Here is a 14,587-nt window from a genome sequence, read left to right on the forward strand (position 1 = left end):
ACTTTAGTATGCAGCGCATCCCACGCAGTTTGTATTATGTAGATAAATAGTACCACACTTGGTAAACTAGTAAATCAAAATCCATTGGCTGGTTACATAAAGTGCTTGGACTTGTCTTAGAAGTTAGTAAACTTGACAGTGGTTGAAATGAATACTGCAGTCCAAATTCAAAATATCGGAGACATTTGTTTCTCCCACCTCTGCTCAGACTTGATGCTCACATGGGTTGCCAGATTGAGGGCATGCAACAGGCAATGGAAGGCGACGAACCTTACATGTATCCGTGCATGCATCCGTGTATGCCTGTGGTCATAGAGCTTTTCCGATGGATGAAAAGGCTTTTTAGGTCAGCCAGAATCTGCGGTCTCTGACCCGGTTCATTTGCTGCTTTCAGTGGCTGCAGTACGCTAACTTTTACATTTACATCAATTGTAGATTTGTCTGACCTGAATCTGAAAAATAAGACATTTCCACTTGGTTTACTGTTAGTTGGTTAGACTTTGTCTTACAGTCCTTAAGAGATCATTCAGTAACTAACTAACTAACTAAATAAATACATACATACATACATACATACTGAACATAAATATATGGAAATCAGTGGGGACCAGCAACTGGCAACTTGGTTACCAACATTATTATTTTAGTTTTTTTTTTTTAGACATTTTACCTCACACCATTGCCGTAATGAGATTATTACAAATTGAGAGTGAAGTGATTGCATGGCATGAGCAATAATATCCCATGTCATTCTGAGAACTGTATTTTGATACAAATTGCAGAGCTGCTACTGCTGTTCAATGCCCAATTATTATCCCAGTCATTTGTACAATCCTAAACAACTGGTTTTTACCTGTCTAGACACAAGTTTTAATAGCAAACCAGCAATTTTTTGATTAATGAACCAAATAAGATCTCACCATGCAGGTATTCGAGTGGAATCAAACTCAGCGCCCTGTTTTCTAACAAGCTATGTCTTCCTCCAAAAGTCATCTCAGTACAGTCATACAAGCAAACACCGCCACAGCAACCGTGCACTTCAAGGCTAAAAACATGTTGTGAAGCGGAGGGAAATCTGTAACTCTGCTTTTAAATATTATTGTCTGTCAGACTGTCCTTGTTTAACACTGTGGTTGAGTGTACCTGGTTAGAGAGAAAAAGGGCAGCTGTGATGCAGGCAGTGCGACAGGCCTGTCATTTAGCACTGTGGGGAAGGCCTGTCGCTTTCACATCGACATGACGGCTTCGTTAGCGTCTGTTAGCCCTGATAAGGCCTCGCTACTCCTTGTTAAAGACAATAGACGGTACAGGGTACATGCTTATTTTATTTTTTTTTTCCTTGAGGTTTCAACCGCTCAACCATGACAGAGTAGGAAAGCTTATATTCCTAGAGACACCAAAAGAAAGTTGCAATCATGTTTTTCCTCAAAATCAACATCAGGTAGTTTAGAAACTTTCTGGCTGGATATATTGCAATAAACTGTCAACATTACTTCTGCACCACCAAAATGTCTCATTTTAGAGAATCGCAGTAGTTTAACCAAAGGATGAACTTCAGTGTTAAAACAAAAGTCCAGTTAAGTTACAACATAAATAAATAAATAAACATAATTAAATTTGTCTTTATTTTTTTCACACAAAGAGTCAAAAAGGACTTTAAAACAATGTTTCCTAATATGGAATAGTTATATTTATATTTTTATAATAAGGAAAATATATTTTCTATGTGTGTACATATCTGTTTTCCCCTGAACTGATGTGAGAGTGTCTATGTATGCCTGATTAAAGACTCTCTTATGACACTGTCCTAGATAATGAATTTCACATTTCAGGAAAAAAAAAAAAATAATAATAATAACAATATTAAAGGATTTGTGACACACAGTCTTAAAACTGCTTTCTTTTAGTGACTTTGAAAGCTGTTCTATAAGACTATGAGGGAATGCTGCACTTATGTTTTATGCATTTGCTGAATGGGAAACTGCAGTCTTTATCCAATGCGTGGAGACTTGTGGATTTGCAGGCAAGACAGGGCAGCTGGCGTCGAGCGTAAACAGTATTTCAGCAGAGGTTATGTGAAGGTGGCTCTCGTTCGCATTATCGCCTGACAAATGGAAAGGGAGAATGCAGACAGGCTAATTGAGCAAGCAACATGGGGCCATAATGGTGAATGCAGCTCCATGCGTGAGTACAGTGGGAGACTGTCTGGCTTTGACCCTGTCTAATGTATGTACAGTCAAAGCAGTCAGAGAAGAGCACTGAGGAAATGTCATGCTGTGATTACAAGATATCTATTAAACATGTCAAGAAATCAAACACATGAGGCTTCACTGCTTTTTTTTTCAATAGGTTTGTGTCTGTTTGTCCCTTCCAGAAATATAATAAAACAAAATAATAATAAATAAATCCATGTTAACCATGGTTTCCACCAAATGACTGCAGTTACTATAGATATTGTGGTAGCACTTTATTTTACAGTCCTGTTCCTCATGTACATACTATGTAATAACTAGGTACTAACCCTGAACCTACCCCTAAACCTAACCCTACCCCATGTAGTTACCCTATATTACCAGAACTTTCTTAGATAAATACACTGTAAGTACACTATAAGTACATGTTTGTACACGTACTGTAAAATAAAGTGCAACTAATATTGTGGCTACTGGAGAGAAAGAAAAAAAAAAGAAAGAAAATAAAGTGTGACTAGAGCATTGCCATTCAAAACTCAATGCCACAATACTAAGTTCCTAACATTTCCATGTAGTTTCTAGGATGTTCTGAATGGTCACCTGCATGTTGCTATTTGGCTCATAGGGTATTTTGTGTGATTGACTGGGATTTGGGCTACCGAGGTATTCTGACTGGTTGCTTGGGCATTGCTATGCAGTAGCTAGGATGTTCTGGATTTTTTTTTTTTTTTTTGATTTTTTTTTTTTTTTTTAATACAGTGGAGGCTAACACCAATAACACAGTTTCACTACACTAACAAATAAATAAATAAAGTAACTGGTAATTTGGTGGAAACATTTCCCATAACAGATGAATTCTGCTGTATATGTAGGGTCTTTCAGCAGAGAACACAGCACTTCCAGATTTCCCCTATAGCATTGCTAATACAGGCATGCTTGTGCACACAGCCTTCACTCTTGTTTGTCCATGTGGAGGGCAAGCGAATGTGTCCTGTTTGGTTGTTTGTCCTACTCATCAATTCAGACAGCCCTCTGTGATGACCGCCTCTGTTTGTGTGCGTCAGGAGGTTTAGCCCCAAGGAGAGCGTGGCCCTTCACAGCCCAGCGGTCTGGTAAAACTTGCCCCATTAGTGAGTTACCTGTTGGCAGAGCGGAGAGCAGGGGCTGCTGGGAGTTTTCCGCAACACTGGCCTCATCCTCCAGCAGTCACCCTTGATTCTAGTTAACGGCGAGCTGAATGAGGACGTGCAGATTACCTCACTGACATTTTCAGGTGGGAGGGAGGTTAAAAATAGGATCTGGGATTTAAAACGCAGAGGGGGGTCTGGGTGAACTAGTGGGGACCACTTAGACCCGGAAATGTTTGTGTAACTGATGTGAATGTGTTGTTATTTTTATTTATTTATTTCTCCCCCTAATGTTTGCAATTACTAACAGTGCTAGGTAAAATACTCAAGAGACAAAAAGCTTTTTACGCTCAGCATGGCAGCAAATGTCTTGTTGAACACAAATGCATGAATGTCATTATATATATATATATATATATATATATATATATATATATATATATATATATGTGTGTGTGTGTGTGTGTGTGTGTGTGTGTGTGTGTGTGTGAGTTGAGAAAGGGATAATGATTTTAGTAGATTAAAAACAAAGAAACACTCTGTGGACTTTTATTATTACAAGGTGGTTCTGTACACACATTGCCAACACACATTTATGTTCAAACAACATGTAGAAGTGCATTATGCAGCCCCTTTAAGATTATAAGGTAAGATGTGGTAAGATTTGAGTCTTTGTTCTTTTGAAATGAAAGAATAAGAGAGCCGTAGTGTTGATTTTTATTAATAATCACATCAGGGATGCATAGTTCGAACCCAGTGTTGTCACATGTCTTGAGTTTTCGACACACTAGTGCTTTGAAACACTGGAGCATTGCTTGAAATGAAGCGTTTTGTTTGCCTGTCCCATACCCTCTACCCATTGAGCAACGTAATATTAATATCCATCATGTCATGCCTATACGTGTGCAGTTTTTCATGAAGTGTATTATTGTTAGTAAAAGTATCACTATTAAAAACAATGACATTTGAATGTCTGTTGTCTGAATGCGAGTCATTTCGCCTCGACCTAGACACTGAGTCATTCTGATCTCCAGGTACAGACTGGTCACTGGACCACGTCCCCCTGATCTTTCCTGGCACCTGTCTCCTCTAATGTCACTGCGCGGGAGGGGAGGCTTGTCTGCATTTGAAGCATGACCCCAAAGTGAGTAAGAGCTGACATTTTATCCTCACACGCTGCCTCTGAAGGCTCACCACCGGCCCGTAATGGGAACTAATTATGCACGTGACTCATGTACAGGCCTACGCTTCACCATTTCGGCAATCTGAGAGACAGGTTCTCCGCTGGTTATTTCAACATGACTTGATTAATTCTTTGAAAGAACATTAAAAAAAATTATCGCCGGGAGCTAAACCGGGTTGCGCTGACGTTGCTAAACTGTTGCCTACCTGGGAAAGCAGTGTTAAATAACATCATGTGCGTGTAGAGCATGCGAAACGGCTGGCTGTCACACAACAGACAGCATGATGGACACCAGAAAAGAGAAATCTCACGGATTTGACGCAATAGTGGAAAAAAATAACACGTACAGTGTGAAGGAGCCAAATTCTCCAGCACATTGTGTGGGCGTTTGTATTTTCAATGAAAGATACCCTGTTATATGCCTCGACGAACATTGAAAAAGAGTGCAGTGCACTGAAAATAAAAATGGCTTTTGATTTTACTCATTTTTAAGGGAATTGGTTCAAATTACTTTATCAAACTTTTAAACCTTTTTAGTTGAATTTTGTCAACGTTTTCAAGGAATAAAACAAGGTGAGTATAGGCATACATATCCATGTGTAGGCTGTACAACCTAAACATAAGCTCTAGTCTTCAGCAGAATGTAAAAAAAAAAGAAAAAAAAAAAACTGAACATGTCTGAACTGATTCTAACAGGTTTTTCACTTTACTCCGAAACACATTCAATAACACTTGATTTAAACAATCATTGCCTAGATCCAGCCCAGTTAAAAGCATGCTGGGAACCAACAATCCATCGCTTCACTTCAGTCAATGCAATGAAAACAACCAATGGACTAAGTAAGTGGATTGAACACAATAAAATTAAGATATGACAAAATGTATGCAGTTGCAATTGTGTTGCTTTAGCTCATTTTAATTAAGCACATTGAACAAGCTGCAGATTTTACCCCCACCTCTGCTTTTCATATGTGCACATAAACAAAAATCCCAATATGATTCATAACTGAAGAAAATTCCACAGCAATAACCATTCAAGATTCAAATAAGCCACATGGACATTGTTAAACTGTAAGTTTAATATAATTGTGCCTATTCAGAGAGAGAGAGAGAGAGAGAGAGAGAGAGAGAGAGAGAGAGAGATAAAACAGATAGATCAAAGGATTAGAGTAATAAATCCGTTGGGAATAGAATATTGGATCTTTTCTATTTAGGTTGACTGGACACAAAATGCTTGTTCCTGTCTGGGACACTCTGATAAAAGGTTTATTAGATGGAAAAGAGAGAGAGAGAGTTCTCCCACATGCACAATCATATTTGCTGCTGTTTGACATTGAATATAGCCAGGGGCATAACAAACGTATGGCTGTTGTATTGTGGGACAGAGTGAAGGCGATCATGCCATCTTCACAGATTGTCAGGTGATTGCCAACAGCCAGAGCGCATGGTTTGTCATGACAAGCATGATGTGCTGCCATGTTATGTGTCTATGAGATTGACTGCATTTATTTATTTGTTTATTTATTTTTATTTCTTCCCTCTCTCTCTCTCTCTCTCTCTCTCTCTCTCTCTCTCTCTCTCACTCCTTTCTCTACAACTAAATGTTTCACCAGATTTAACAGGGAGCTGACAGTAGGCAATGGATGCCCAAAGGCAATTAGTGAAAAATGTTCTCCTACTGGCTCTCTCCTCTATTTTCACCTCCTCACTCAAATCCGCACTGAATCACTCATTCACTCACTTACTGAATGCTAAAATATCCTGCTAAATTTGTGGTTTAAAAAAATGGCAACTGTAGTTGCTAGGAATTCACCATAAAAATCTGGTAATATTGTTTCATGTTTATACATAATGGTAAATGTGTCCCTGTATTTTACAACAGCCATATTTTGTATAATGTTAACACACCGAGCTACTTCAAAATCTGTTTTTTATCTTAAACTCCACTGATAACACCATAATACTACACAAGCTATTTTTATTCAAAATATATTATTACACAAATATAATGTAAGTAAATAAAAAATGCAGTTTTAATGTTTAATGATGATTTCATTTATTAAGGAAAAAAGCAGTCCAAACCTACCTGGCCTTACGTGAAAAATCAATTTCCCCTCCTGTTGAATCATGAAAGAACTGATTAATCACATTATTTTAGAAAGCTTAGATTACTTTCCCTAGCAACACCCAGACCTGATTACTGTCAGACCTGTTGAATCAAGAAATCACTTAAATAGAACCTGTCTGACAAAGTGAAGCATACTTCAAGAGAAACACATCATGCTGCGATCTAAAGAAATTCAAGAACAGATGAGATGTATCAGTCTGGGAAGGGTTATGAAGCCATTTTCTGAGGCTTTGGGACTCCGGTGAACCACAGTAAGAGCCATTATCCACAAATTAAGAAAACTTGGAACAGTGATGAACCTTCCCAGGAGTGGCCGGCCCTCCAAAATGACTTCAAGAGCACAACGATGACTCATCCAGGAGGTCATAAAAGAACCCAGAACAACATCTGAAGAACTGCAGGCCTCACTCACCTCAATTAAGGTCAGTGTTCATGATACAACAATAAAAACGAGACCGGAAAAAAGCAGCATCCATGGGAGAGTTCCAAGACAAAAGCTTGCTTACTAAAAAGAACACAAGGCTCATCTCACATTTGGCAAAAAAAAAAAAATATCTTGATTACTCCCAGGACTTTTGGGCAAATATTCTATGGACTGATGAGAGAAAAGTTTAACTTTTAGCAAAGTGCGTGTCCTATTACATCTGACGTAAAACCAACACAGCATTTCATAAAAAGAACATCATACCAGCAGTCAAACATGGTGGCAGTGTGATGGTCTGCGGCTGATCGGGACAACTTGATGGAACCATGAATTCTGTAAATCCTGAAGAAGAATGTCCGACCGTCAGTTAGTGATCTTAATATCAAGTGCACTTGGGTTATGCAGCAGGACATGATCTCAAACACACCAGCAAGTCCACCTCTGAATGGCTCAAGAAAAAACTAAATTACGGTTTTGGAGTGGCCAAGTCAAAGTCCAGTTTTAAATCCGATTGAGATGCTGTGACATGACCTTAAACAGTCCTTTCATGATCCAAAACCCTCCAGTGTGGCTGAATTAAAACAATTCTGCAAAGAACAGTGGGAGAAAAGTCCTCCACAGAGATGTGAAAAGACTCATTGCCAGTTATCACAAACTTGATTGCAGTTGTTACAGTCAAGGATGGCACAACCAGTTATTAGATTTAGGGGGCAATTACTTTTTCACATAGTGCAAGACCGGTTTGAACTCAAAACTTTTTTTTTTTTTTCCTTAAATATTTTTTCTGTAATATTAATTTGTTTGATCTGAAACTTTTAAGTGTGATAAATGTGCAAAAACGGTATCTTGGTTGCAAAATGTAGCGAGGTTTCTATTTAGACTAAACCTATCCCTACTGTAAATAGACTAAATATCCTAAATTAAATATAGACAACATTACCTATATCCTGTCTTTGCAATCCCAGACTGCATTGCACAATGTAAACACAAATAAATTGGCAAGACTCAAAATGACTCCAAAATGTCAAAGCAATTCAAAGTTTAAGCAAGCAGAACTGGCAAATATTTCTTTATGCACACACACACACACGTTGGCAAATATTGATCACAACAAAAGTATCAATGAAAAGTCATTAAGCAACTAGATCATTTTACCTTTTTTATGCTAACCACATTTTTATAAGTCTCAAGTCTTTCCTTGGCAACATGCGTAATCTCAGTCTCAAATCTGTTGCATGGAGATTCTGACTCACTCATTCACTCACCGATTCAATCACTGACTCATTGTAAGACATTGTAGATGCTCCTGACATAAAGGCTCTTCCAAAAGTTAGACAGCATAATTGGGATGCTTTCTAATATATATTTTAGGCAACATTATATGCATTGCAATGTATTAAACTCCATAATGCATTTCGGTACGCCAACAGAGCAAACAAAATGAGAAACATGTTGAGAGATTGACTTACTCATTCTCTCACTCAGTGATTCACTAATTTACTTACCATCTCAAGGATTCTGTGCTCTCTAATTCACAAGCCATTTACTCACCTGCTTTCTAAAAAAAAAAAAAAAGAAAAAAAATATATATTAAATGCATATTATAACCTATGGTATATTTAACTTTCATATCATGCTATATTTATTCACTGACAGGAAAACCTGACATAAATCACTTCTTCATTAAGAGGAATTAGTGCTTGGTCCACTGACCACCCTTGAGCATCATCAAGGTGTCATGGCATATCAGAACAGCTGACATCACACTCATGGCGATATGTGCTTGCCAGATTAACCTATGCGTTGATGACATAGAACCGACATGGCTATACTTGGTTAATGGCTTAATTTAGCTCTGAATTTGATGTTAAGAACTTGTAAATATCACATCTAATTGCACAGGATCTAAGCAAAGGTATGATGACTGTACTGTTGATGTTCATGAGGCATTATGATTATATGATGACTTGTAAGCTTATATGTCTGCAGTGAATTCTGAGAAATAGATTTATCTTTAGATGATAAATTAATTCCAAAAATGGTGTATTTAATAAGAAGTGAATGATGAATAGGGCAAGCTTTTCTTTTGTACAATTAGGTACTGTACAACATTAAAAATAAAAGCAAAATAGTTTGTAGGTTGGATCAATGTCATGTATACCTGACTCCAACCAATATTTAAAGAGAAAACACATATATCACGTACTGTATGAATCACTTCTCAGGCTTCCCAGGCGTTCGCTGTGCGTTTCCCTGAAAATAATTGCACACCTTAGAACGTTCGTCAGCAAATCAGATTCAAGCAGTCAACGTTCCCGTAGTATAAATGTTTTTAATGAATACCTGCCAGCCAGTCAGAATCAAGTAGGCTATTCAGACAGACCATGGGATATATATATATATATATATATATATATATATATGTGTGTGTGTGTGTGTGTGTGTGTGTGTGTGTGTGTGTGTCCTTTACCAAAGTTACATAATACCTCTAAAGAAATGCGTGACATCACTATAATTGTATCACTATAAACAGGGCTGAATAGAACCGCGCGCGTATCTTCTAACGGAGCTGTCAGATGCGTTTCTCGAGCCATGTGAGGCACGTGTCTACGCTCTTCCAGATAAGAGCCGAATTATTTCAGATTTTAGTTGGGCAGCACATCAATATATTCGAGGCAACAGCAACAGCACTGTGAGAGCCAGCTGCATTAGATATGATTTCCACGGTGCATATGGCTCACAGAACCCCACGGAGATACGTGGATGTGTTTCACGGTGCGGTTTTCTGCCTCTCATGATCATCTGTGAACGGAGATCTAAGCGATCTCCAATTTCAAAGATAGACTGTCAGCCATCATAACTCACCACAACTTCATGCAACAGCTATACCCACGCGCGCGCACAAACTCACGCACCGTCTCGTAATGACTGATTTAGCCCGATTTGGGTAAAGATGCTTCCATTCAACGTAAGAATCCATCAGTGACCCAGAAACAAATGGTATAAAAATCAAAATAATTAACACTCCTCCAATGTTTTCGTGTTTTTTTTTTTTTTTTTTCATTTTTTCCCTGCAAAAAGCAAAAGGCAACAATTTCCCTGAATCAACAGTGTCACCTAGTGTTTGAAGACAGACTGTTTGGATTTATGTAAGCACATTTAGTTGATGAGCTTCTATTTTAAACATCTGCTTTCTCACTTTTGATGCCAGTTAAAGTGGCATCCTTTTCTGTGATGACAGATATGGCTGCGTATTAATGATTGATGCCTTTGAAGGCAGTAATCAATATGATTAAAAGAGGGAGGCGTCTCTCTGAACGACGCCCGTGAGATTATTAAACATCTGCTATTTTCATGTTGTACTGTTTCGCTCATTACAAAATTAACAGGATGGCTGACGCGAAACTGTTAATTCGATTTTTTTGGCAATCAAAGCACTTGCTAAGATGACAAGTAAATAATAATAATAATAATAATAATAATAATAATAATAATAATAATAATAATAATAATTACATATAATGATGAATGGGGCTATTTGTCACACACGTTATATCTCTTTTAAACAAGAAGTCAAATTACAGTATGTGTCACTTTAAAAATATTTCACAAAGGTTTGTTAAATTAGTATTGACAGATATGTATTTTAAGCTCCAAACAAATCAAACAACAACAACAACAACAACAACAATAATAATAATAATAATACATATTAATAATCATATATATATATATATATATATTTCCTCTTGAATGTCAATAAATGTAAGTTTTTCAACATGCCCCACCATATTGGCCAGCAAATTTTAAATGAATCTTGCTCCCCATACCTTAATATATGTACAGAAATATGTAATTGAATAAATAAAAACTAAATAATTAAATACATACATATACACACACATACAGTAAAAATGCCCCCGATCTCACAATACATGATACATGATTTTTTTTTTTTTTTTTTTTTTTCAAAAATAAGAACATCAGCTTTGTATATCAGTATCAAGTTCACCCTGCCTTCTTTGCGATACTATTTATTACTGAAATTGTTTTCTTTTGACAACAAACATGGCAATATTGTGGTATCATGTCTTGGTTTTTATCTGATTCTGTGTGCAATATAATCTCTAATTTTCTGCAGTAACTCAGCAGACCAAACGATGAGGGAGAAGTTATTAGAGGTCCAGGCCTGGGATATTGTTCCCACAAGCTCTATTTCAGACCTCAAACCTGTATTGTGCTCTCAACCTAAGGAGAAAGTGCACCCCCAGTTTCTCATTCAGTCTATTAGATATGGTCAAGTAACCCTTTTGTTTGAATGAAGGTCCAAAATTATTTTGTGGCTTTATAGGTATACACAATATTAACTTCTTATTATCGAATTAGGGTTAAATATCACATTTTCAGTTTTGTCAGAGTTCAAAATATGCTGTGAAATTACTTCATATAACCTTAGAAGAGTGTATTTTTTGTCAATATTTGTCTTTCAAATGTAGTGAAGTTAAAGTCATAAGTTAAAAATAAATAAATAAAAATACTCAAGTAACGTACACTCAATACTCAACGATACTCAAAAGTGTACTCAAGTACAATACTCAAGTAAATGTAACATAAGGGATTACCGTAAGTGACCTGCATCTTATACAGTATGTATTATTCAGCTCAATCTAATATTCACAATAAAACATCAGTCTGAATGTCCACTGAGGGAAGCGATATCTTTGTTGCACTATCCTTTCATCTGTTAAAGGTTATTTCCAGTGCATTTGTTGGCTGCTTCTTGGTGTTAAAAGTAAAAAATACTTTCAATATAAAAGTCTTTACGGTGGTCTCACTTCTAAAAACAGTCCCTTGTTGCCATCTAATTGCGGAGCAATGTGACTAATCACCATCACGAACCCACACCATTTCCCAACAGTAAATACTATAATTAAATGCTAGTAATATTTATATAAAATATTATTAAATGGATAATACTAATGTTTAATTAACAACAACAAGAGTCATCATACAAGTCACTGGACATTCAATCAAAAGTATAAAGGATGTGCTCTGACATACAGAATTAAAGTCACATAAAATATAACGTGATGAAATTTAGCCTGTTACCCAAACAACATATATCTCATGTTTAACTGCTACAGAGATATCAGAGCCAGTATCTATCTATCTATCTATCTATCTATCTATCTATCTATCTATCTATCTATCTATCTATCTATCTATCTATCTATCTATCTATCTATCTATCTATCTATCTATCTATCTATCTATCTATCGATAGGATAGGACGAATGTATGTATTGAAAACATTTTATGCCCTTTTTAATAACACATGCAGATTTTTACAGGTCTTCTGACATCATTCTAACAACTACCTGCCTTCTATTATAAGTGTGGCTGATTTTATAAAGCTAGCTTTGGCTCCCAGTCCTGTTTAGTATGCAAGATACACCCACGCATCGTGAACACATTGAGATTCACTCCAGTCATACCCACACAGGCTACAGTGCAAGAGAAGTGCAGAGCGAAGACCTTGTTCTGTTGTTAACTCCATCTCCCTCTACCTTTCTCTTCCACTTCTCATTTTATTTCCACGCGTTCTGAAATCTGTAGTGTAATCTCACTCCTCCTAACCCACAGACACTTCACAATCACATTACAGAACCAGAACAGACTGTCTGTAAAGCACAAATGTCTCAAACAGACTAATTTCTTATCTTTTTTCATCTAACAAAGTTTATTCAGATTTCCCTTCGTAACAAATTCGTTTCACTCCATCGTTTTTATATTACACCCTAACAATAAATGAAGGAGTATGAGACTTTGAGTAATCGAGTCAAACTAATTCCAGTTTGCAATTCAGTGTTTGTCAAAAGATGATTTCAGAAAAACGACTTTGCTTCTTTTAGCTGCATGTGACACACTAAAAGTATTACATTGTCAAGTTTATCACCACATTTTAAAGAATATGCTTTTCTAATATGTAAAAATAGAGGGAGTATTTTGAAAGAAATTAGTTTTAAATTCTACACTGTTGTCTGCTGTCTACATAGGCTCCCTTCTTCTGAGGCAGCATCATGACTACATATAGAGCAAGAATATAGGTGTTTAAATGTAAAATATGCTGTTTGTTTACAAAGATATTACATATTTGAAAATTTGTGTTTATATCAGCCTCAATTCAGACGGATCATCTGGAATTTGTTTGTTGTTTGTTCCAGAGCAAATCGTTTTCGCTGAAGTCTATGTAACTTTATATATATAGATATATATATATAGATATATATATAACTTTAAGCTTTTATACTTTTGAATGAATTGCTTAGCAACATGTATAATGAATGTTGTTGTTTATTAAATATTATTGTTCACTAATTATATATTTATATAAATAATAATAGCATTAGTTTTGAGTAAGTAGTAGAAGCGGTCTGTATTAGAGTCTTTATGAGTCAGTAGCAAAGATTTGCATATTGAAAGGAATGAAACTGAATTATTAAGAAGGAATTTATTTATTTATTTAAACAACACCTTGCGATAACCAACAAATGTATTGATCAGCATTAATATATGAAATTACCCTTCACAGATGAAAGGATAGTACAACAAAGTTATCACCTTCCTCTAGAGGACATTCAAACAAATGTTTTGTTGTGAATATGAGATTGAGGTGAAGAATACTGCAAATCGCTTAGTCCAGCTCTCTCTCATAATACTCTTCTCTACATAAGACAGTAAGCTTTTAATACGGTAACAGAATAAGCTTTCAATGAGACAAATCAATGTCCCTTCATTATTAGTTATAACGTGATGTTTTAGAATTGGTAACAAAGGCTTGGGCTCAGTTAGGTATATTTATATTTTTTTTTATATTTAACTCAATGTTTTTCATTTAATTTGTACAACAAATTTTGCCATGGCAGCTTTGATTTGATGATGATATGCTATCTGATTTTTTTATTTTTATTTTTATTTTTTCATTTGAGAAGATCATTGGAACTACTCAGTGTAAACAGGGGTACAGAAATCTGCACAGGTCAGTTGTCACTAACAAAATGACTGTCATCCTCTAATGAATGCTATTCTTGCCATCACTTCATCCTAAACAACATTGTCCTTGTGTGAACTTGCGTCTTGCTATGCCGATCACGTCATGTTTCCACGGCTTTTTCCCCTTTGAACCTTCAATCCCGTCCATCCAATCAGTCGGTGTGATTAAACATACATCTTAACGTCTCTCCCCACCTCTACTGCATCCTTCCGCTCTACTTAATGCTATTCATTTGTGAGTTTGGCAGCCTCACACCACTCTGTTGTGTGCTCCAAACGTGCATGGGTTTCTAAGCTTGGCACAAGCTCTTGGCATCCTTCAGGGTGACACAATAGTTTTTACCAGTCTGCCAGCGCTCGGGCCTATCCACCCGCTACTCTCATTTGCCGATAAGAGTGCTCAAAGATTTGACTAGGCAGACGTTTCTGTTCACTATCAGTGTCTCTTTGGCTGGAGAGATGCAGTGAAGACAAACACAA

This window comes from Carassius gibelio, chromosome A16 (genome assembly GCF_023724105.1).
Source record: "Carassius gibelio isolate Cgi1373 ecotype wild population from Czech Republic chromosome A16, carGib1.2-hapl.c, whole genome shotgun sequence".
Taxonomy (NCBI): domain Eukaryota; kingdom Metazoa; phylum Chordata; class Actinopteri; order Cypriniformes; family Cyprinidae; genus Carassius; species Carassius gibelio.